The sequence below is a fragment of the Hylobates moloch genome, unplaced genomic scaffold (assembly GCF_009828535.3).
Source record: "Hylobates moloch isolate HMO894 unplaced genomic scaffold, HMol_V3 SCAFFOLD_51, whole genome shotgun sequence".
NCBI classification, from domain to species: domain Eukaryota; kingdom Metazoa; phylum Chordata; class Mammalia; order Primates; family Hylobatidae; genus Hylobates; species Hylobates moloch.
The window spans coordinates 733,865-754,554 of record NW_026652326.1 but is presented as its reverse complement, the minus strand read 5'-3'; the positions used below and the strand labels follow the sequence as shown (position 1 = coordinate 754,554).

The 20,690-nt window shown below is 45.6% G+C and overlaps 1 pseudogene; it reads left to right on the top strand.

The window, feature by feature from the left end:
* Nucleotides 1-1,088: 1,088 nt before the first annotated feature.
* On the top strand, nucleotides 1,089-20,294 carry LOC116463672 (uracil-DNA glycosylase-like; annotated as a pseudogene).
* Nucleotides 20,295-20,690: the final 396 nt, after the last annotated feature.

The following is a 20,690-nucleotide window of genomic DNA, read 5'->3' as shown; positions in this document are numbered from 1 at the left end:
GCTGCAGATGGGATGATTTTAGGAAAAGGAAGGGAGGGTGTCTGGGGGCCAGGGTAGAGTGGAGCTGATGTAGATCCTTACTCTAAAGGGTAATTTCTCCCTGTGTGACCTAGTTGCTAACCAATGTTTCCAGAGGCAGGGGCTGGGGTGGGGAGTTAAGTTTTGGGGGGCATAATTCTGTTCTCTGCCAGAAAAGCTGACATCTCCATCACCTCCAGACGGAATTCTGTAATTCCACCATTAGAACTTTCTATAGCTTAAGGCCATGTATACTAAATCTGTAAGACCATCAGAATCATCTCGGGGTATTTTATAGAGTGTCTGCATCTGGGCTCAGACTCATTGAAACAGAACATCAGAGGTATAGGAAGAGGTTTCCAGATCAGATGGTGATGTGCCCCTAGATTTGGAAGGTAGTAGGCTTTGGGTGGTAGTGGTGATATGGTGGTGGTGCTGGTGGAGTTAGTCACGCTGTGTTGCTTGTTTCCAACAGCCAGCAATTAAGGGTGGATGGGCGATGAGGGGATCCCCTAGATGAACAGGGATGGGGCTTGGGGTTAGGTCTTGCTAGCCGCCTGGTGGGAGACCTAACAGCCATGCTCATCCTCATCTCTGAAGATTCGTAAAGTCATGAAGAGCCTTTTGGGTTCTGAGGAAAGTCATGTAACACTCCTAGGTGCCTGTTTTAGAAATTTTAATGCTCTTAAAGCCCAGACCTCTGGGCCTTGGCTGGTTAGAGAAGGCTGTACTGGGTGCTGGGTGCTGGATGCTAGGTGCTGGGTGTGCCATTTCTGCCCAGAGTGCTTCGGGGATATAAGAAAGCAAAGGGACCCTGCCCACCTCCGCACCTGTGGAGCGGATGCCTGGGTGAGGTCATTGACAGGTCAATGGTGAGGTAGAGGAGAGATGGCATGTTTGTGGCAGTTCACTTTAGTGGAGCTCAGTTGGTTACTTACCTCTCCCTGCTCATTTCCTCTGCTGGGGACGTGGATAGTTCTTTCCTTGTAAAGACCTTGCCATAAGTCCATAAGAAAATGCAGGTGAAATTCTTAGCAGAGTTTCTGGCTCAGAGTAAGCATTTGACGACGATGACGATGATGATGATGATGATGACAACGACGGTAGTATTAGCTGGGCTTTTGTTTAAGTGTCCCAGGGGAGATATTCATCATGCTTTGCCACTGGCCTGAACACAAGAACCTTCCAAAATATTATACTCTCTTCTTGAGTATTTCCACAGCCTAGGAGTAATGTACTCTGTGCTGCCTGTGGTGCACCCCCCGCCCCACCCCACCACATCATCAGGCCAGGGCGCTGGTCCATGATGAGGGAGCTGGTCCATGATCCAGTCTCCCGTCTGATTCTTCCCTAGAGAGTCTGGACTCGGGGGACAGAGAGGAAGAATCAAGGCCCACCTTCCTCATGACTCTGATAATGAATAGAACATCTGGCGAGCGGCAGATGCCTCCTCAGTCGGTCTTATGCCTACTTGATAATAGATGATCTAATCTGTCTCTCTATAGCACTTCCTTCTGTGTGCAGGTGACAGAGATGGAGTGATCCCATCCTTCACCTGGAGAAAACACGGCTTCCCAGAGAACATGCTCTGCATTGCAGCAGGCTGGAGGTGGCATCCCGGGAGGTTTACCATGCTTGCTGCTTACAGGCATTGCTGTGTGCAGTTGTATCATGGGCTGGACCACCCGCCAAGGGTAGGGCACCTCCAACCAGGCCAGGAGAAATTAGAAGCTTTATCTAGGTTCACCAACAGTCTGGCCACTTCTCAGCCCTGCTATCCCCCAGTAGCATTTCTTATAGAAAGCAAAATACTTAGCCTTCCTCCTCCTCTTTTAAAATTGCATTACGTTGAAGTATTTCAGGCATACAAAAAAACTTATAGAGAATATTTCATAAACATTAACATACCCATCGCTCAGCTTAAGAATGAAAACATTGCAAACACAGTTGAAGTCTTTTCACCGTACAATTCCCTTCCTTCTCTCCATCAGTGGTAGCTGCTGTCCTAAATTTTCTCATATATGATTTTAAATTTTGTTTCATTTGTATGTGTCCACGTGCTTTTACACTTTTAGAGAATCAATGTGGTCATACTGTTGGTTGTCTCTGGCAGCTATTTCCTTTTTTTCAGTATTGATTTGATAGTTCTCCATGTTGTTGCCAGGAGTTCTGGGGTTCCAGTTTGGTTCAACTTCCAGCCAAACTGTCACAGCATCATAATCTCCCTTTATTTGTCCATTTTCCTGTTAACCGATACGTGGTATCTTTCCAAATCTATTAAGTTTAATTTTGTTAGATTTCATGCACTATAGCAATGAACATTCTTCCATGTGACTCCTTATGTAAATGTGCGAAAATTCCTGTCTGTACAGATGGACGAGGAAATGCTGGGTCATGGGAGTCACATGGCTTCAGCTTTTCTAGACATCAGCAAATTGCATTCTTGAATGATTTTAGCAGTTTATACCTGCACCAGAGGGGTAAGAAAGTTCTTACTGCTCCACTACCTCACCAGGATTGACTTGTCAAACTTTTAAAATGTTTGCCAACTGATCTCTTTGGAAATGAGGTACCTCATTATGGTTTACATGACATTTTAAAGTGATTTCATATCGCACGCATGGGCACATGCACACACGCACACAGAGAGAAGGATTAAGCCTTCTGCACTTGCATTATTCCATGGAAGGATCCTCTGCCTGAAGGAAATTCAGAGCGATAAGATCTGAAAGTGAGGTGGTCTGATTGTGATGGAGGAGGAATGTGCTATTCCATTCAGCTATGACTTGGATTTTATACCCTGCACATATGGTCTTGCCACTTTGAGTAGGTAGCTTTACTGCTCCAAACCTCAGCTCAGTTAATCTGTAAAATGGTAATAATAATAAATACGTATCTCAGAGGGTGGCTGGCAGATGAAAAGATGAAGTATGTCTAACATTTAGCACAAATGCCTGGCACACTAAGCACTGGGCAAATGGCAGCTGCAAGTCCTCCCCTTCTTCCCTCTCTCCCTTCTTTCTTTTTTCCTTCCATCCCTCCTTCTCCCCTTCTTTCTTTACCTCCCTCCCTCTCTTTTTGCCTTCCTTCCTTCCTCCTTCTTCCCTCCCTCTCTTCCTTCCCTTCTTCCTTTCCTCCTTCCCTCCCTCCTTCTCTTCCTTCTCCCCTCACCTCCCCTCTCCTCTCCTCCCTGTTCCCTCCCTTCCCTCCTTCCCTCTTCCTCCCCCCCTTTCTTCCTTCCTTCCTCCATGTCTTCTTCCTCCTTTCCTCCTTTCCTTCCCTTTCTCTCCTCCCTTTCTTTCACTCTAATGTACTGGAGAGGCAGTTGTGTTGCCTTTCAACACAGACAGAAACTCTAATAAGGCCACTGCATTATATAGAGGGAACATCCTTCGGAGTCCCCTGCTTTAAGGAATAGCAAAGAATGCTTTATAATTAATATATTGTTTGTATGTAAATAGATTCCTCTATGTTGGTATAGGCTACCTCTATTTCCTAAATAATTTGACCTGCTTCCTTGATATTTCATGATTTTTGTTCATTTGCTTAGAAAACTTTCCTTTTGGAGGGTTCAGAGTCAATGTTAGCCAGCCAATGTCAGAGTTGTGTAATCATGAATTACCAAGAAGGAGAATTTTAGATCTAGAGTTTGCCAGGTAAATGGCTGCTGGCAAAGAGCTCACAGGAGAAAAATCTGCCTAGAAATTACTGGCTTGTTTTCGTTTTGTTTTTGAGACAGTGTTGCTCTGTCACCCAGGCTGGAATGAACTGGTGCGATCTCAGGTCACTGCAGCCTTGACCTCCCAGATTCAAGCAATTCTCCTGCCTCAGCCTCCCAAGTAGTTGGGAATGCAGGAATATGTCACTACACCTGGCTAATTTTTGTAGTTTTAGCAGAGATAGTGTTTCACCATGTTGGCCAGACTGGTCTTGAACTCCTGACCTCAAGTCATCAGCCTACCTCAGCCCCCCAGAGCGTGGGGATTACAGGCTACAGGCTTGTATTTCCATAACTCCATTCTGGTCTGTGCACAAGACCAATTGTCACCTGAAGGAGTTATGCCTGGTTCCAGACCTGTGCTAAGTGATGTCTGTATTTCATAAATGTGCTTGATTTCTATGCTTTTCATTGCAAACTGGGATGCCACCATTTACTATATCTTCCCCTGTGCTAGCATCTCTGTCCAAGGCAGCAGGCCTTCAGCAGACAAATAATTAACTTTCAGAATTAAAGTATATAAGAGCACAATTAATTAATTTGATACTTTTTAAATCTATGTTGTACATTAACTCATCTTTGTCTTTAGCCATAACACACAGACATGCACACATGGGCACACACAACCATGCACACACACCAGCTAATTCGATGAGTTTCCACTGGGTGCCTACTCTGCCAGGCTTCATCAAGTACTGGACAAACAGATCCTTTTCTAGCCTCTCAGAGCTCATGATATAAGAGGGGAGACAGACATTAATCAGACCATCTACAAAGAAAAATACAATCTCAAATTGTGCTAAATGTCAGGAAGTACCAAGGAAGGGACACTGAGTGAGAAAAACAGCATGGACACACTTTGAAGGGGATGGTAGCGAAAGTCTCTATGGGGAGTGGTTGAGATGGAGAGGGTGAGAAGGGAGCAGCCATGGGAGGGATGAGGGAGAAAGCTTCCAGGCAGAGTGAAGGGATGAGCCAAGGCCCTAACTGGGGAACCACAAACTCACTGGGGTGGCAGATGGAAGGCCCACGTGGCTGGGCCACTGTAAGTGAGAGGAAATGGTCCTAAGACCTGTAGCATTTAGCTGTCTTGCATCTGGGCTGCTTGCTCTACCTGTTCTCAGGTTCTTTTCAGCCGTGACTCCTACTTGAAGGCAAGCATCTTGAGTGTGAGGACCATGTTGAGGACCATGTCCCATTATACTCGTGTTCACTCTTCTCCTTCCCTGTATAGTTCCCAGCCCCAGGAGGTCAGTATGTTTTAAATATCTTCTCCAGATAGAGCAGCTTGTGCAAAGGCCTGAGGCAGGAGAGAGGGAGATCATAGAACATTTGAACAACTAGAAGAAACATACAAGGGCAAGGAGGAGAAGATCAGATTGTGGAGGCCTTGGAGACCATGAAAATTAGGTAGTTTTTTTCTGAAACATCAGGAAGACACTGGAAGGTTTTAAATTGTAAACTTCAATTTATTAAGTTATTAATAACTGGAATTGGCTTCTTAGTGATATTTGACTCTAAATTGGTCCATGCTTGAGCTCACCAAAGGAATAAATCTCCAACAGTGGAACTTATAGTTCTGATAGTGAAGGTATTTCAAAGGTGGGTAGTCCAGGAGTACCCCTGGAAACACATCATGAATATGGTTAAGGCCAGCCTTGCCTCAACCCAAGGACAATTATCAAAGGTGCATGGATATAGCTAGTTCTTTGATTGCCTTTGTCAAAAATAGTGTTCTTTTTGGTGAATTGGATGAAATAAATATCCCACTTGGCCTCATTGTTATGGATGTCACCTTTTTGGCTTGAGCATGTTTGCTTTACATTGGCATCAATGTTTTCTGCAAACTGTTTTGAGTCAGGAGAAATTAACCCTCAATGATCTGAGCCCATGAAGTTTACAAATAGCACTGCCTGGCAAATTAAGGGGTTTGCAGAGGATATGAGTACAGTCTACAGTGCCCCAAGAAACTGCTTGATGACTCTGACAATAGCCCCTGGAAAGTCAACAGAGGCATAACAATAAAAATTAAACAAAAAAGTAACCTTCACTGATCATCGGTGGTGACATGCCAGCTTCTGGTTTATGTGTGTCCTGTCATTTAATCCTCCAACAAGGTAGTGAGGAGGTTGGTTATTCTTACTTTTCTAATGAAGAAACTGAGGTTCAGAGAGGGTCACACAACTAGGAAGTAGCCAAACAGGAGCTAGAACACCACCGGCCAATGGCCAATCTTTCTATGATACTTTCCATGTCTCTTGGGGGCCTCTTCAGCCTTGGAAAGTCCTCTCTGGGTAGAGTGGAGCCATCAACAGGAATCTCCTGGTGCGTTAGTTTCCTAAAGCTGTGGTAACAAATTTCTACACACTTAGTTTCTTAAAATAATGAAAATTTATTCTCTTACAGTTCTGGAGGCCAGAGGCCTCGAGTCAGTTTTACTAGACCAAAATTAAGGCATCAGCAGGGCCATAGTCCCTCCAGAGGCTCTAGGGAGAATCTGGTGGCTGCTGGCAAGCCTTGGCTTGTGGCTGCATCACTCTAAGCTCTGTCTTCTTCTGTCTGTGTCAAATCTCTCTCCACCTTTCTCTTATAAGGACAGTTGTGATTGCATTTAAGGCTCACCCAAATAACCCAGCATAAACTCCCTAATGCTGTAAAATCTATGAATACCCCTTTTTCCAAATAAGGTAATATTTACAGGTTACAGGATCAGGACCAGATACTTCTGGAAATCATTATCCAGGCTGTAATGCCTGGTTCTATGCCCAAATTGGCTCCCCTCATCCACGAGTTCCATGAGTAGCCAGAATCTGTAACAGGGAACATTCTCTGTCCCTCAGCTTCCCTCTGGGCCAACCAGAGCATAACTGGGCTGAGGCCTGGGTAAGCATTCCTCCCTAACATGACATAATGTTTGTCTGAAGGTAATTCTGCCTCTAAATTATTTGGAAATGCTCCTCACATTTCCCCCCCGCCCCAATTTTTAGGATTCAGAGCCAATTTGTAATAAGCAAGAGCAGTTTGACCCAGGTTAAAAGATACAATTAGTCTGTCCGCTTGGTAAACCTAAAAAAATACCACTTATAACAAATTATTGTGTTTTTGACAAAGGGAGATGTCCTGGCAGAACAATAAAGCCCCCACCACTGAAAAGAGCTTTGTAATTTACTCAAAACACTCAAGTGGGAAGAGAGAGCAGCCCCTTGGAACCTGAGATCGCAGCCTGTCCTGCTCTTGTGGGAAATGCCCCCCAGGAGAGGAGGTGGATTCCATTACTGCCCAGAAGAGAAGAGATTGCCAAGTGAGGGCTGGGGAGCCCACTCCTCCACCTTTCCCTTGGAGGTGCTAAAGGTTGCTTTCCTGGAAATGGGAGCTCTGTGGGACCAAGTATGTGAGGCCACCCTGGATTATAGATGAAAGTCCCACTGACTCAGGTGGCCAGCTGCCCTGAGCAGCCGAGGATGGGGCCATCTTGGATCATGAGGGCCAGCTAGTCAGTTGTCAGGTCATGTCTGTCCCACTGGGGACATGGGAAAACTCTAGGGGCTGGGAACTGATGGGCCTCTCTCCTTCTTGGCCTCATGTTCCTTTCACTGGCCCTGACCTTGGCCTCAGCCCTAGAGGTGCAGAGCCCCGGGAGCCACGCACAGCAGCTGTGTATTGGGTCCTCACTCTGGGCCAGCGTTGACGGGAGTTCCTTATGTGGATCACCCTGTGTAAGTCTTACAACCAGCGTGGGGCAGGAACTCTTGTTATACTCATTTTATAGATCAAGAAACGGGACTGTTATGGGTTGAACTATGTCCCCCTCAAATTTATATGTTGACTTCCTAGCCCCCAGTATCTCAGAATGTGACCTTATCTGGAGGCAAGGTCTTTACAGAGATACTGAAGTTAAAGTGGGATCATTAGGGTGGGCTGTAATCCAATAAGACTGGAGTCCTGATGAAGAGGGGAAATGTGGAAGCAGACACAAACCTGGGGAGAACACCATGTGGTGATGAAGGCAGGAATCAGGGTGATGCTTCTCCAAGCCAAGGAACACCAAAGATGGCCAGCCAGCCCTGGGAAGCTGGAGCAGGGGCTGGGAGCAGATCCTCCCTCTCAGCCCCCAGAAGGAGCCAACATTGTAAACACCAGTCTTGGACTTCTTGCCTCTGGAACTGTGAGGCAAAAAACTTCTGTTTTTTAAGCTACTCAAAGTTTGCAGTCTTTTGTTCTGGAATCTCTGGGAAACTAGTGCATGGGGCTAAGAAGGTAACTTCCTGGAGCAGACACGGACACCTGGCTGACCTATGGTTGTTCCCAATACTTTTTTCACTGTTGTCTTCCACTATGAAGACTGAAGAAGCAAAATATCTGTTTTCCCTGTTTCTTTTGATCTGGCCAATGAGATCTAAGCCTGTTGGAAGTCTCTGGGAAAGGTTTTGCTCTCCTGATAAAAAGAGACAGACAAGACATGTCCCACTGCCTTTGCCCTGCCCTAAACCCCTCTTCGGTGCTCATCTGCTGACAGATGCAATGCCTAGCACTACAGAGGCCAGCTTGCAAAATGAAAAGGTCCAAAGAGTTTCAGAGTTGGTGGCCCTTTAGTGGTTGAGCCACTAAAGCTGAACTTCTTGTTTGTATGAAAAATAAACCCTGATTTGTTTTTGTCACTGCAGTCCTATTTTAATGCCATATACTGCCCAGCACATTCCCAGTTGCTCTAACATCCCAGGCTAGCCAGCTTGTGAGTGACAGGGCTCTTGTTAGACCTAGTTCTCTCTCGCTTCAGTGCCTACTGCCCAGTGCTGACTGTGGACAGAGCCTGTAGTTTGTTCTCACACTGTTATTAGTTCATTCTCAGACTGTATTAGTTCTCACACTGTATTAGTTCATTCTCACACTGCTATAAAGAAATACCTGAGACTGGGTAATTTACAAACAAAGGAGCTTTAATGGACTTACAGTTCCTCATGGCTGGAGAGGCCTCAGGAAACTCATAATCATGGCAGAAGGGGAAGCAGTCACCTTCTTCACAAGGCAGCAAGAGAGAGAAGAGTGAGCAAAGGAGGAGCTTTCCATACACTTATAAAACCATCAGATCTCATGAGAACTCACTCACTATCATGAGAACAGCATGGGGGAAACTGCCCCCATGATCCAATCACCTCCCTCCCTCTACACGTGGGGGGTTACAATTCCAGATGAGATTTAGGTGGGGACACAAAGCCAAACCATATCAGAGCCAGGCCACACTTCCCAGAGCCAAGTAGCTTCTTCATCTCTGTCACTCTGAGGCACTCAGGGAAGAGGCAAGGGCTGTAGCAGCTGCCCAACCCTGTAAACACAGAAGAGGAGACAGAAACCACGAGAACAGAGTGTACGGGGCACAGCATTGTCGAGAGAGCTGCAAGATGCCTCACAGAGCCCCATTCATTCTCATCCAGCTTGGCTGTCAGGCTCAGGAGTGAGTGGCCTTGATTTTTAGCTGTTTGGGGGCTGTGCTGGGAGGGGACCAGAGCTTTCTGGTGGAGAGACATTCCAGGGCAGGGCAGCCCAGAGGGAGTGTCTGTGCAGTAGAGGCTGGACTCAGTCTGGGCTTTACTTTTTCCTTGCCTCTGCCTCCTCAACTCCCAATACCACTTCTGCTTCTATGTCTTCTATATTCCTCCACAGTGCCAAGCACAGAGTCTTCCATACAGCAGTAAGTACTCAATAAATGATTGCATTAAACTTATAAAAATGGGGAGCCTGCCTGACTCACGATGACTCTGACTCTGTTCTTCCTAGAAGAGATACTGTTCTTTATGGACCGAATTTTGGCTGGGCTATTCAACTGGATTTTACCCAGAGACCACAATGATTGATTGGTTCAAGAAAAGACATGTGACTTCAACTGAGTCAATAGGAAGTCTTCCCTGGGATTTAAAAAATTTGAGCTGAGAAGGATGCATGCTCTTCTCTGATCATGAGGCTCTAAGAACATAAGGCCACAGCTACTAGAGTTCATGCCCTCTGGAGTATAAAGAAAGACCACGGACAGTATGATGTGCTCCACTCTCACTCACCTGCAAGCCATTCCCCAAACACAGCTGGACTGGAATGATAACAGTGATTGTAATACTCATTGTTATTTACTCAGCATTTAGGGTCGGTCTGTGCTCAAGATGCTCTCATTCTGGAGCTTAAAGCTGAGCTCTCCCTTCTCTGAACTCTCAGGACACCAGATTTGTCCTTCTTTTAGGGCAATTACCACATTCTGTGCTGAATTGTTCATTCACAATCATTTACTGGTACTTACCACATGGAAGCTACTGTACTTGGCACTGGAGAGGAATATGGAAATCTATAACATGGTTTCATGTTAGATTAGGGCAACAGCATGGATGACTGCTGTTAGTCAGACAAGCTTATGCTGAAACAGTCTGAAACAAACAACCTGAAATTATTAGGTGGTTTTCGCACCCATTGGGAAGGGCTGAGGACTCTGCTTCCCAGGGCTTGTATTCCAGGACCCTAGCTAAAGAAGCAGCAGTGTGTGGCAGCAGGAAAAGAGAGCATGGCACACTGAGGCTTGAATCTTCTGCCTGGAAATGATAAGTCACTCATGCTCACATTTCATTGGCTAAAACAAGTCACCTGGCCGTGTCTGAGCTCAATAGGTGAGGTAAGGACAATTCTTCCAAAGGAGAGATACCAAATCTTTGTGAGCACAATACTGTCTACTACACTTTCTTCTCTCGGCAGCTGGGCAGCATCTTACCACTGTAACCTTCCCAGTGGCCACCCTTGCACTTTGCACCTAATGAGTACTATGTTAGTTTGTTCTTGCATTACTGTAAAGGAACACCTGAGGCTGGGTAATTTATAAAGAAAAGTGGTTTATTTGGGCTCACCGTTCTGCAATCTGTACAGGAAGCATAGTGCTGGCATCTGCTTCTGGTGAGGCCTCAGAAAGCTTCCAATCATGGTGAAAGGCAAAGGGAGAGCCAGAGTATCACAGGGTGAGAGGAGGAGCCAGACAGAGCGGGGAGGTGCCACACTCTTTTAAACAACTAGATCTTGTGTGAACTCAGAGCCAGAACTCACTCATTATCTGAGGACAGCACCCAAATTCATGAGGGATTTGTCCCCATGACCCAAACACTTAGCATGAGACCCACCTCCAACACTGGGGATTACATTTGAACGTGAGATCTGGTGGGGAAAAAACATCCAAACCACATCAAACACTGAAGGATTATGTGCCCTCTTTCCTTTGTACCACTTATTGCAATTGTAATAAACACTCAGGCCACTGTATGTTTAATGTCTGTCTCACCCACTGGACTATAAATGGCCTCAGGGAAGGTCAATGTCTGTCTGCTGCTAAAGTAATTTAACCATATTTAAACAAAGTACTGCTTAATTGTTGTAACCCAGCACTTAGTATCTGATGCATACTAATACCAATGAATGATTGTTCACAAATATATGAATGAATAGAGAAAGAACCCATGAAGGCATTGACACCTGCTTCATTCCTTTGCTATTCCAGCTGTGGCATATGCCAGGTCCTGTTTCAGGTCCAGAGATGGAGAAGTGATTTGCACCCCATTGTCCCATCCTCCTGGAGCTGGTGGCTTGCTCAGGATCAAATCCAGCCTGCACCTCATGTAACCAAATGAAATTGTCAATAATGAGCTGCTTTTGGCCAATAAAAATGGCAATTTCATATGGTTCATCCCAATCGAAACAGATGACAGCTCTGTTTGAAGCTGGGAGCCCACCTATTATTCAGTGTTTCCCTATCTTCACAGCATCCTCCTAGCCCCCAGTGCACATTCATAGAATTCTAGAATATAAAAATCTCTGGACAAAATATCCTCCAAGTCCTAAAATTCTATATCCCTGAATCAAGCTGTCATGCGGGACTCTCAGGCACTATAATACATGGACTAGAACATCTGAGGGCAAGTCCTCTTCCGCCAAAGCTGATCTTGGCACCTGATGCCTCTGGGAGCCCCAAAGAGGGTCCCAGGCCCCAGGGCCTGCACATGCTGCCGCACGCAGTGTCTTCTATGGGGCCTGTGCCTGTGGCATTGATCCCTCTGCTAACTAGATGAGAAATTGCAGCAGGCTTTCCTTGCATGGCTTTTCCATGCATCTTTGTCAATGCTGGTTTACATTCTGGGATTGAACTAATTTGTTTCCGTTTGCTCCCGGCTGCAGGCTTCAGGCAGCTCAGCTTTGTTGTCCTGGGTTTGCAACTTGCCAGCCTCCCTCCTCTTGCCTTTCCCCTCCCTAGCTAACCACATCTGAGGGCAAAAAGGATTAGCAAGCTCAGTGTGATGTGATTCTGGCACTTGTAGCCTGGATTCTTCTGCTACCGCAGAGAGCTGGGGGTGGGGAGAGTGATGACTTAGTTGCCGCATTGAAGAAAGAGGTGGGAAGAATGAACCTTCAGTGCCCACTTGAGTGCTGCACAGCTGGGAACATACCCACTCTGACAGCTGGCAAATACAAATGACCACAGCGATGATGCTGATTGCAGTTAATGTTTTCTGAGAATTAGGTGCTAGCCCTATGCTAATTCCTTTTCATGCATTTCAGACAGTCCTTTCCATAATCTCTCTCAATGACAAGAACTGTTGTTTTGTCCATTTTGTGGATGAAGAAACCAGAACCCAAAAGGGGAAATAATTCATCCAAGATCACTCGCTAGGATTCAAGCTTTAGTACCTGGTGTGTCTGAATCAAGAATTCGCATCCTTACAACTGCTCCATATCCTACTACTCCCCAAATCTTGATGCTTACAGGTATCTACTGAACAATAAACATCTTCCCTGAGCCTGAAAATGGTGGAGGTGAGGTGTGGATTTTTGGAAATTGGAGCGGAGAGACACCTTTGGGGGGATAAAAGACGGCATTTGAGACACTTGCATTCCTCCAGCTGTCCCCCTATGGCATGTTTTAATTTTAAAGTGACAAATGAGGAAGACGCTTCCTCAGGGGTTCCTCAAAGGCCTGGATATTGGCCAACAAGAGAGCCAGTTTTCTCACTGACATTCTTCTTCTTAATAGAGTAAGTCATTTCAGCTGTACCAATATTTATTTTTAACCCCATAGGGGACTGTCTACAAACTATTTTCATGTTGAGTATAAAACAGTCAAACCTGTAACTATTTTCTTTTTTTCAGAATTGGCCTGTAAAACATCTGCTAATTATTTTCCAAAGCTGAATCTATGCAAACTCTACAATCCAACAGTTCCACTCCTGGTGTTACCAGTGGAGGGTCTTGACTACAAGTCATCCAAATTCTTGGCGTTTTGAACAAAAAATTGGACAAAACGCACAAAGAAAGCAATGAAGGAATGAAGCAACGAAAGCACAGATATATGTACACAAAAATTCACTCCACAGAGTAGGAGCTGGTTCGAGCAAGTGGTTCAAGAGCGTTGGTTACAGAATTTTCTGGAGTTTAAATACCCACCAGAGTTTCCCATTGGTTACTTGGTTACACCCTATGTAAATGACGTGGCCTGCAACTAGTCTGATTGGTCACAGGAGGCGACCAATCAGAGGGTGAAGTGAAGTTACAAAGTTAAACATGAAGACCTGGCCCCATGACCAGCCTGATTGGTTGCGGGAGGTGACCAATTACAGGTACTTTTCATTTTTCATCTGCAAGGCAGTGCAAAGGGAGTAGCCTCTTATTCTTTTGTTACTTGGGTATAGAAAAGTGGGATTTTCCTTTGGATCCAGTTCTAGGAAGTCAGCACAAATCAGCCTTAGGTTCCCTGTCTCCAGATTCTATTCTGCTTCACTGGCTAAATACCAAATAGAAATGAGCATGTGTTCATCTAAGAGAGACCTTCAGAGCGGTGTTTACAGCCCCAAATCAGAAACAATGCAAAGGCCCTGGGCTGGGAAGTGAATTATGGTAGAGTCACATGGTGGACTACTGTGCTGCAATGAGAAGGAACAATCTTCAGACCAATCCAGGGACATGGAAGGATCTCACACCCACTATGTTGACTGAGCAGAAAGAGTAGGACAAAGTACGACATCCATACATCCTGTATAATTTGATGCTTATGATGTTTAAAAACAGGCTAACTCTAACCCTAACCCTCTGCTCACTAATGCTTTTTGTTTGTTTGTTTATTTGAGACAGGGTTTTGCTCTGTCGCCCAGGCTGGAGTGCTATGGTGCAATCTTGGCTCACTATAACCTCTGCCTCCCAAGCTCAGGTGATCCTCTCACCTCAGCCTCCCAAGTAGATAGGACTACAGGCATGTACCATCGTGTCCAGCTAATTTTTTTTTGTTTTTAGTAGCGATGGAGTTTGGTCATGTTGCCCAGGCTACTAATGTGTTTTTAATTATCTTTCTCTTCCCTGCCTTGCCTCCCCATCCCTCTTCCTCACCTGTGCATCCTAGAATGACCTCCCAGGTAATATCCCTGCACCAGCTCTTGTCTCAGAGTCTGCTTGAGGGGACTTGGGAACTGAGACAGTGCACAATTTATGTCTTTGTTATGTCAGGGATTCATTGTTTGGCTCCATCTAGCACCTCCACGAGCCTGGGGACTTTGTCTTGTTCACTGATGTGTCCCAAGTGCCTGGAACAGTGCCAGGCAGATTATTGACACTCAATAAGTACTTTTTAGATATTGAAGAAAATATGCAGACATAGCCAGGAGGCCAATATCTAGAAAGCATCAAGCTGCCCAGAAGCTGTTTCACTCAAAAGGGAACAAGGTCATGTTGATGGAGGCCTGTGGTGTGTATGTGAGTATGTATATGTATGTGTATGTGTATATGTATATATATATATTCTGATTTCACAATAGCTCTCACAATAGTTATTGTCTTAACAAAACAGACAGGGTAACTGCTTAGTTCTTTGCTATGTTGAAGCTTAGTAGAGGCAGAGCATGTCTGTTTTATTTCTGCTGTATCCCCAGTGCTTAGCACCTAGTCAGGCCATAGTAGGGGCTCAACAGATATTTGCTGAGTAAATAAATGAGTTCAAACATCTTGCCCAAAGTCATGTCTGGGAAGTGTTGGAGCTTAGATTTGCACCTAGTTTCGTGTGAGTTCAAAGCCCAAGTTCTCTGGCTATTCCAGGCTGCTGCTCCAGTGTGGATACACACAGACTCTTTAACTGCTGTCCTTGTCCCCACAGGCTTTCTGATGAGCTATTCAGATGAAAATGACTATTATTTAAAAATACAAAAGAAAAATCTTCAATGACTGGGTTTTATAAAGAAAACCTTATAAAGTTATATATATATATATAAAATATATATGTTATATAAGGTTTTATAAAGAAAGCGTTATAAAGACAACTTCTTGGTGTAGGGTGGGCCCAGCCAGAATGTGGCCAAAGCGTGGACCCCATGACTCTCTTGCCCTTTGTCTTTAAACTCCTGATGGGTATCAGTGGAACTCACCAAACCATTTACCTGGATCAACAGACAAAGAAAATGGTGCCTAACTAGGTGATCTGCAGTCCAGCTTTGCATTCTGGTTTAAATCCACAGACTAAAACAAATGGGACTTAAGAAGGATGGGCAGGCTGGGCACAGTGGTTCATACCTGTAATCCCAGCACTTTGGGAGGCTGAGGCAAGTGGATCGCCTGAGGTCAGGAGTTCGAGACCAGCCTGGCCAACATGGTGAAACCCCGTCTCTACTAAAAATATAAAAAAATTAGCCTAGCATGGTGGTGGGTGCCTGTAACCCTAGCTACTTGGGAAGCTGAGGCAGGAGAATTGCTTGAACCCAGGAGGCAGACATTGCAGTGAGCTGAGATCGCGCCACTGCACTCCAGCCTGGGTGGGTGACCAAGCTAAAAAAAAAAAAGAAAGAAGAATGGACAGAGGACAGTGATGGGGATCTCACTGGCCAGAGACATCTCTCTAGTTCTCTATGCTGACTTGACTCTGTTCCAAACTCCCTCAATTGTTCAAAGAGTTGGGCAATAACAGATGTGAGTGGGCACTGGCCACCCATGGCTTGTCTTCTCCAGAGTCAGTAAATGCACCTGACACAATTGGCTGTGACCTATGAGTGTGGTGTCATATAGGTAGGAAAGAGTTTCTTTCCTAGGGCTGTGAGCAGAGCCAGCTAGTGCTAGGGGATTAAGCTGAGTGTAGCAGGATGTTGGATGACACCTTCAAATTAGGTTATCGTGTTCAGATATGGTTTTATAGGTTTATACGGTCAGAATAACATCCCTGGGAGTGAGAGACCTCATGGAGGCAATGAGAAGTGTTTTGAGGGAAGGTGAGATTAGAAGTGGGGAAGACAGTTAAAAATTAGGTGATAAAACAAAAGTGCCTAAGAGGAGGGAGCAAGATGTTAAGCAGACGTGTTGGGAAATGAAGGAAGTATGAGTGGGAGGGCAGATCTGTCTGAGAGAACCCCATGAGCAGATGAGGAGATGGCCTAAGCCCATGGGGAAGCAGGTGAGGGGTCCTGAGAATCCCTCAGCTACTGCATATTCTCAGTCTTTGCCCACCAGGTGATGTTTTCTCCTCTCAGGTGAACGCTGCATGCTGGACCGCCCTCTCTGGCCTGATTTGTTGCAAAGGTCCCTGTCCTGAGATGGGCTCCCTTTACATCCTGATTCCCATCACAGCTTCCCATCCCCTCTGCATCTTACTTGCTGTGTCACTCAGGGTCTGCTCCACTGAGGTGACACTTACACCTAGGGAGGGCCCAGGGAACTTGAAATCAGCCAAGAAGCCAGAAAAGTCATGGATTAGCCAGCTGTTTTCCTCTGCTGTCTCGTTTAGCTGAATTCAAGAGTCCATCTGAGGAAGGGAATTGGAGCCTTGGAAGGGAACACCTGATGCTTCTCCCATCTCCAACTGGTCAGGGATGCACCAGTGCACTCCACTCCCAATCCTATACAGACACATAAGGGACTCTATCACCCAAACCCACTCGGCATATTGCATACGCACACACGCTCACGTATTGCACTAGCATCTTCAGCTCCACCCTGCTTTCTGTGCTGGGAGGCTCAGCTGTGTCAACTAAATCCATGGGTACCTTTGCCTTCTGGCTTCCAGGTTGGTTTGGACAATTAGAAACTGGAAAGACTCAGATGGTTCCCAAAATTCTGCAAATCAGCAGAAGTAGGGTGCCTGGAGTCAGAAGTGATTCTAAAAATCAGAGGACTCAAGGCCGGGCGCGGTGGCTCATGCCTGTAATCTCAGCACTTTGGGAGGCCAAGGCAGGTGGATCACGAGGTCAGGAGATCGAGACCATCCTGGCTAACACGGTGAAACCCCGTCTCTATTAAAAATACAAAAAATTAGCCGGGCGAGGTGGCGGGCGCCTGTAGTCCCAGCTACGCGGGAGGCTGAGGCAGGAGAATGGTGTGAACCCCGGGGGGCAGAGCTTGCAGTGAGCCGAGATCGTGCCACTGCACTCCAGCCTGGGTGAAAGAGCAAGACTCCTTCTCAAAAAAAAAAATAAAAAAAAAAAAAAATCAGAGGACTCTTGAAGGTCACAGACATTCCATAGCCTAACCCACTCTTAGCTAGATTATAAGAAGCAGAGGGACCCTACTGATATCTGTACTGAAATTTTAACCACCCATAAATCTATCTATATAGTAAAAGTGGCCAAGACATACTTCGGATACTTCCTTTTCAGGTTTATGTCTATTCATCAGAAACAAAGAAAAAATTATATCAAGGGTAGATATACAGGGAACAGCTACATTATTTATTGAAAGTGTGTGTGTGTGTGTGTGTGTGTGTGTGTGTGTGTGTGTGTCTGGGTGGTAACTACCTGGTTGTCTCCTTTTACTACTTCCCTAAGTCACTAGACGGTGAACTTCCTCCAGCTGGACAAGGCTGTCCCTGCACAGAGCTGTCGACCAACAGTCATGTGCTCATGAGTAACACTGTTGTCAGCAACAGCTCATTCCTATTACTCCAGCTAATAACTAGGATAATGGAGGACACAGAGCATTATAATGCTTTGGAATATTATAAGAAAAAATTTCTATGGAGAGAGACTTGCCTATCATCCTTATGCTGATAATTGACTCTCCCCTGGCCCTTACATTTACATGAACACCTCATGTTCATGGCTATAGTTGTGCAGACATTTACTGCATTGTCTGACCCAGAAGCAACTGGAGCACTGGAAGCAACTACACAGAAAAAGAGAAAGTAGCTTTTGTTGAGCCCTACTCTGTGCCAAGATTAAAGTTCGGACAATTAGGTTTTTTTTTAAAATCTTCATAATGACCCATTTGTGGAATAGGCCTTGACAGAATTTCCATCTTACAGCAGAGAAACTGAGGTTCAGAGAGGTTATGCAATTTGCCTAAGGTGCCCCAAGTTAGGCCAGCATTGGAGTGCACCAAGGCCCCTGGAAATCTCTGCTGCTGTCAGACATTGGTGCTAGTGGCTGATGACAACAGCAGGAATTGATACAAATGTTTAGTAACAGAAATGAGGACAGTTTGTCCTGTGATGTAGAGAAATAGTTTTCTCCAACCCCAATTGAAAACTTTGTCAACAGCTTAGTAAAATCTGGCTAATGTTTGACTCCTGTCTTAGGGATTTCCAGAGAAATGGAACCAGTACAGGAACTGGCTCATATGATTACAGAGGCTGGGAAGTCCCACAGCCTGCCCTCTGCTCCACTGGCAAGCTGGAGAAGCAGGAAACTTCTTGGTGCAGTTTGCCCTAGTCTGCAAGCTTCAGAAACAAGGGTGGGAGTAGGGAGGGGCTGACAGTGTCAGTTCCCATTTGAGTGGGACCCAGAACCAGAGGTGCTGACCTCTGAGGGCAGGAGAAGTTGGGTGTCCCAGCTCAAGCAGAGAGCAAACTCACCTTTCCTCTGCTTTTTTGTTCTCTCTGGGCCCTCGATGAATTGGGTGATGTACACCTGCATTGGTGAAGGCCATCTGCTTTACTCTGTCCACCAACCCAAATGCAGATCTCTTCCAGAAACACCCGCACAGATATTAAGGGATGCCCAGAAATAATGTTTCATCAGCTATGTGGGCATCCCTTAGCCCAGTCAAGTTGACATAAAATAAACCATCACAACCCCCAAATCACAGTGAAATAATGTGAGACCCAGATAAAAATATGCAGCTAATTTAAAAAAAATTGAACTGCTACAGCCAGTGGAAGCCTCATGGGTCCCTGTGCTGTGTATTTGCTTGCTCCTCAGCCCTGGGATGAACAGCCAGAAGACACTCTACTGCTTCCTCTCTCCCCGTCTGGCTGGGAAGTCTCTTTCCCACAGTCCCAAGCCAGCTGACATGGGGACTGGAAAGGCAGCTGTAGCTTAGGAGAACTAAGATGCAGAGGCCCACTCCATCAAGAAAGCCAGGGCCAGGCAGGTTGAGGGCAGCCTGCTGTCCTCCTCATTCCTGAGCAGTGAGCAGTTGGTTCACATCTAAAGGAGGAAGACCAGGGCTCTTCCCAGACTCATGGCCCAACACAGACTCATAGTCCACAACTACCCATGGGTTTTGGTGAGAGTTGGAAGAAGTACCTCAGTGCAGTTCAGGAAACAGTATTTTATAAAGGTAATGGTATTTGTGCAGAATAAAGCAGACATTACATTGTTTATTCACCCCCACACCAAGTTTTCACCTAGACCCATATGTGTGACATAAGAGATGTGAAGGTTCTCATTCCCAGACAGGATCCATATCATGGACCCAGTCAAGCTTACAGGCTCTGCTTTCATGTGCAAAGACCTGTTCCACCTCCGCCCAGCTCAGAAAATGTTTTTAAAAATTGTTGTCTGCAGACATAGATGGTTTTGCTCACCCTCAGCATGGAGATTTATCTGGGTGGGCCAAACAAGGGGTTCTTTTACTCAATGCTGTCTCACTATTCTGGACCATCAAGCCAGTTCTCATAAGGAGAGAGGCTGGGAGCAACTCACTGATGCAGTTGTGTCCTGGCTACATCAGAACTCGAACCGGCTTGTCTTCTTGCTCTGGGGCTCTTATGCTCAGAAGAAGGGCAGTGCCATGGATAGGAAACAGCACCACATTCTGCAGCTAGCTCATCCCTCCCTGTTGTCTGCGTATAGAGGTTCTTTGGATGTAGACACTTTTCTTTATTTCTCTTTCTTTCTTTCTTTCTTTCTTTCTTTCTTTCTTTCTTTCTTTCTTTCTTTCTTCTTTTCTTTCTTCTTTCTTTCTTCTTTTTTTCTTTCTTTCTTTCTTTTTTTTTTGAAATGGAGTCTTGCTGTTTCACCCAGGCTGAAGTGCAGTGGCACAATCTCAGCTCACTGCAACCTCCACCTCCCGGGTTCTAATGATTCTCCTGCCTCAGCCTCCCGAGTAGCTGGGATTACAGGTGTGCACCACAATGCCCAGCTAATTTTTTGTATTTTTAGTAGAGACCTGGGTTTCACCATGATGACCAAGCTGGTTTTGAACTCCTGACCTCAAGTGATCCACCCACGTTCGTCTCCCAAAGTGCTAGGATTACAGGTGTGAGCCACCACACCCAACCGGATGTAGACACTTTTCTAAAACCAATGAGCTGCTACCCAAGTCCAGCAAGAAGTCCATCAACTGGAAGGAGCTGTGAACCTCAACTTAAGGGGTGGTCTTTCTCCACTGGTGGTTTTTGAGAAACTGCTGTTGAAGTATTTGCCAGTTATGAAGGCGAATGGAAAATTTCCCCATTAATTCCTAAGTACTCTGCATAAGGGGGCAAAGCTTCCATAAACCATCCTTGAACCAGGATGCCCAGAAATGGCAGCTTTATCCAGACAGACACAGCAAAGACAACTCTTTGGCCAAATGTCTTTCTCTGCACCATGGCTTTGGCCTAAAATATGCAAGCTTCTCAGAAGACAGATAAGGTCAAATACTCACTCGGCTCTCCTCACCTCCCTTACCTTTATGGTTAAATGTTGGAAAGGTGCACCTTTTTGGTACAGCTGTAGTTTGGTGCATGCTGTTCCTTGGTTTTGCCTGGTGG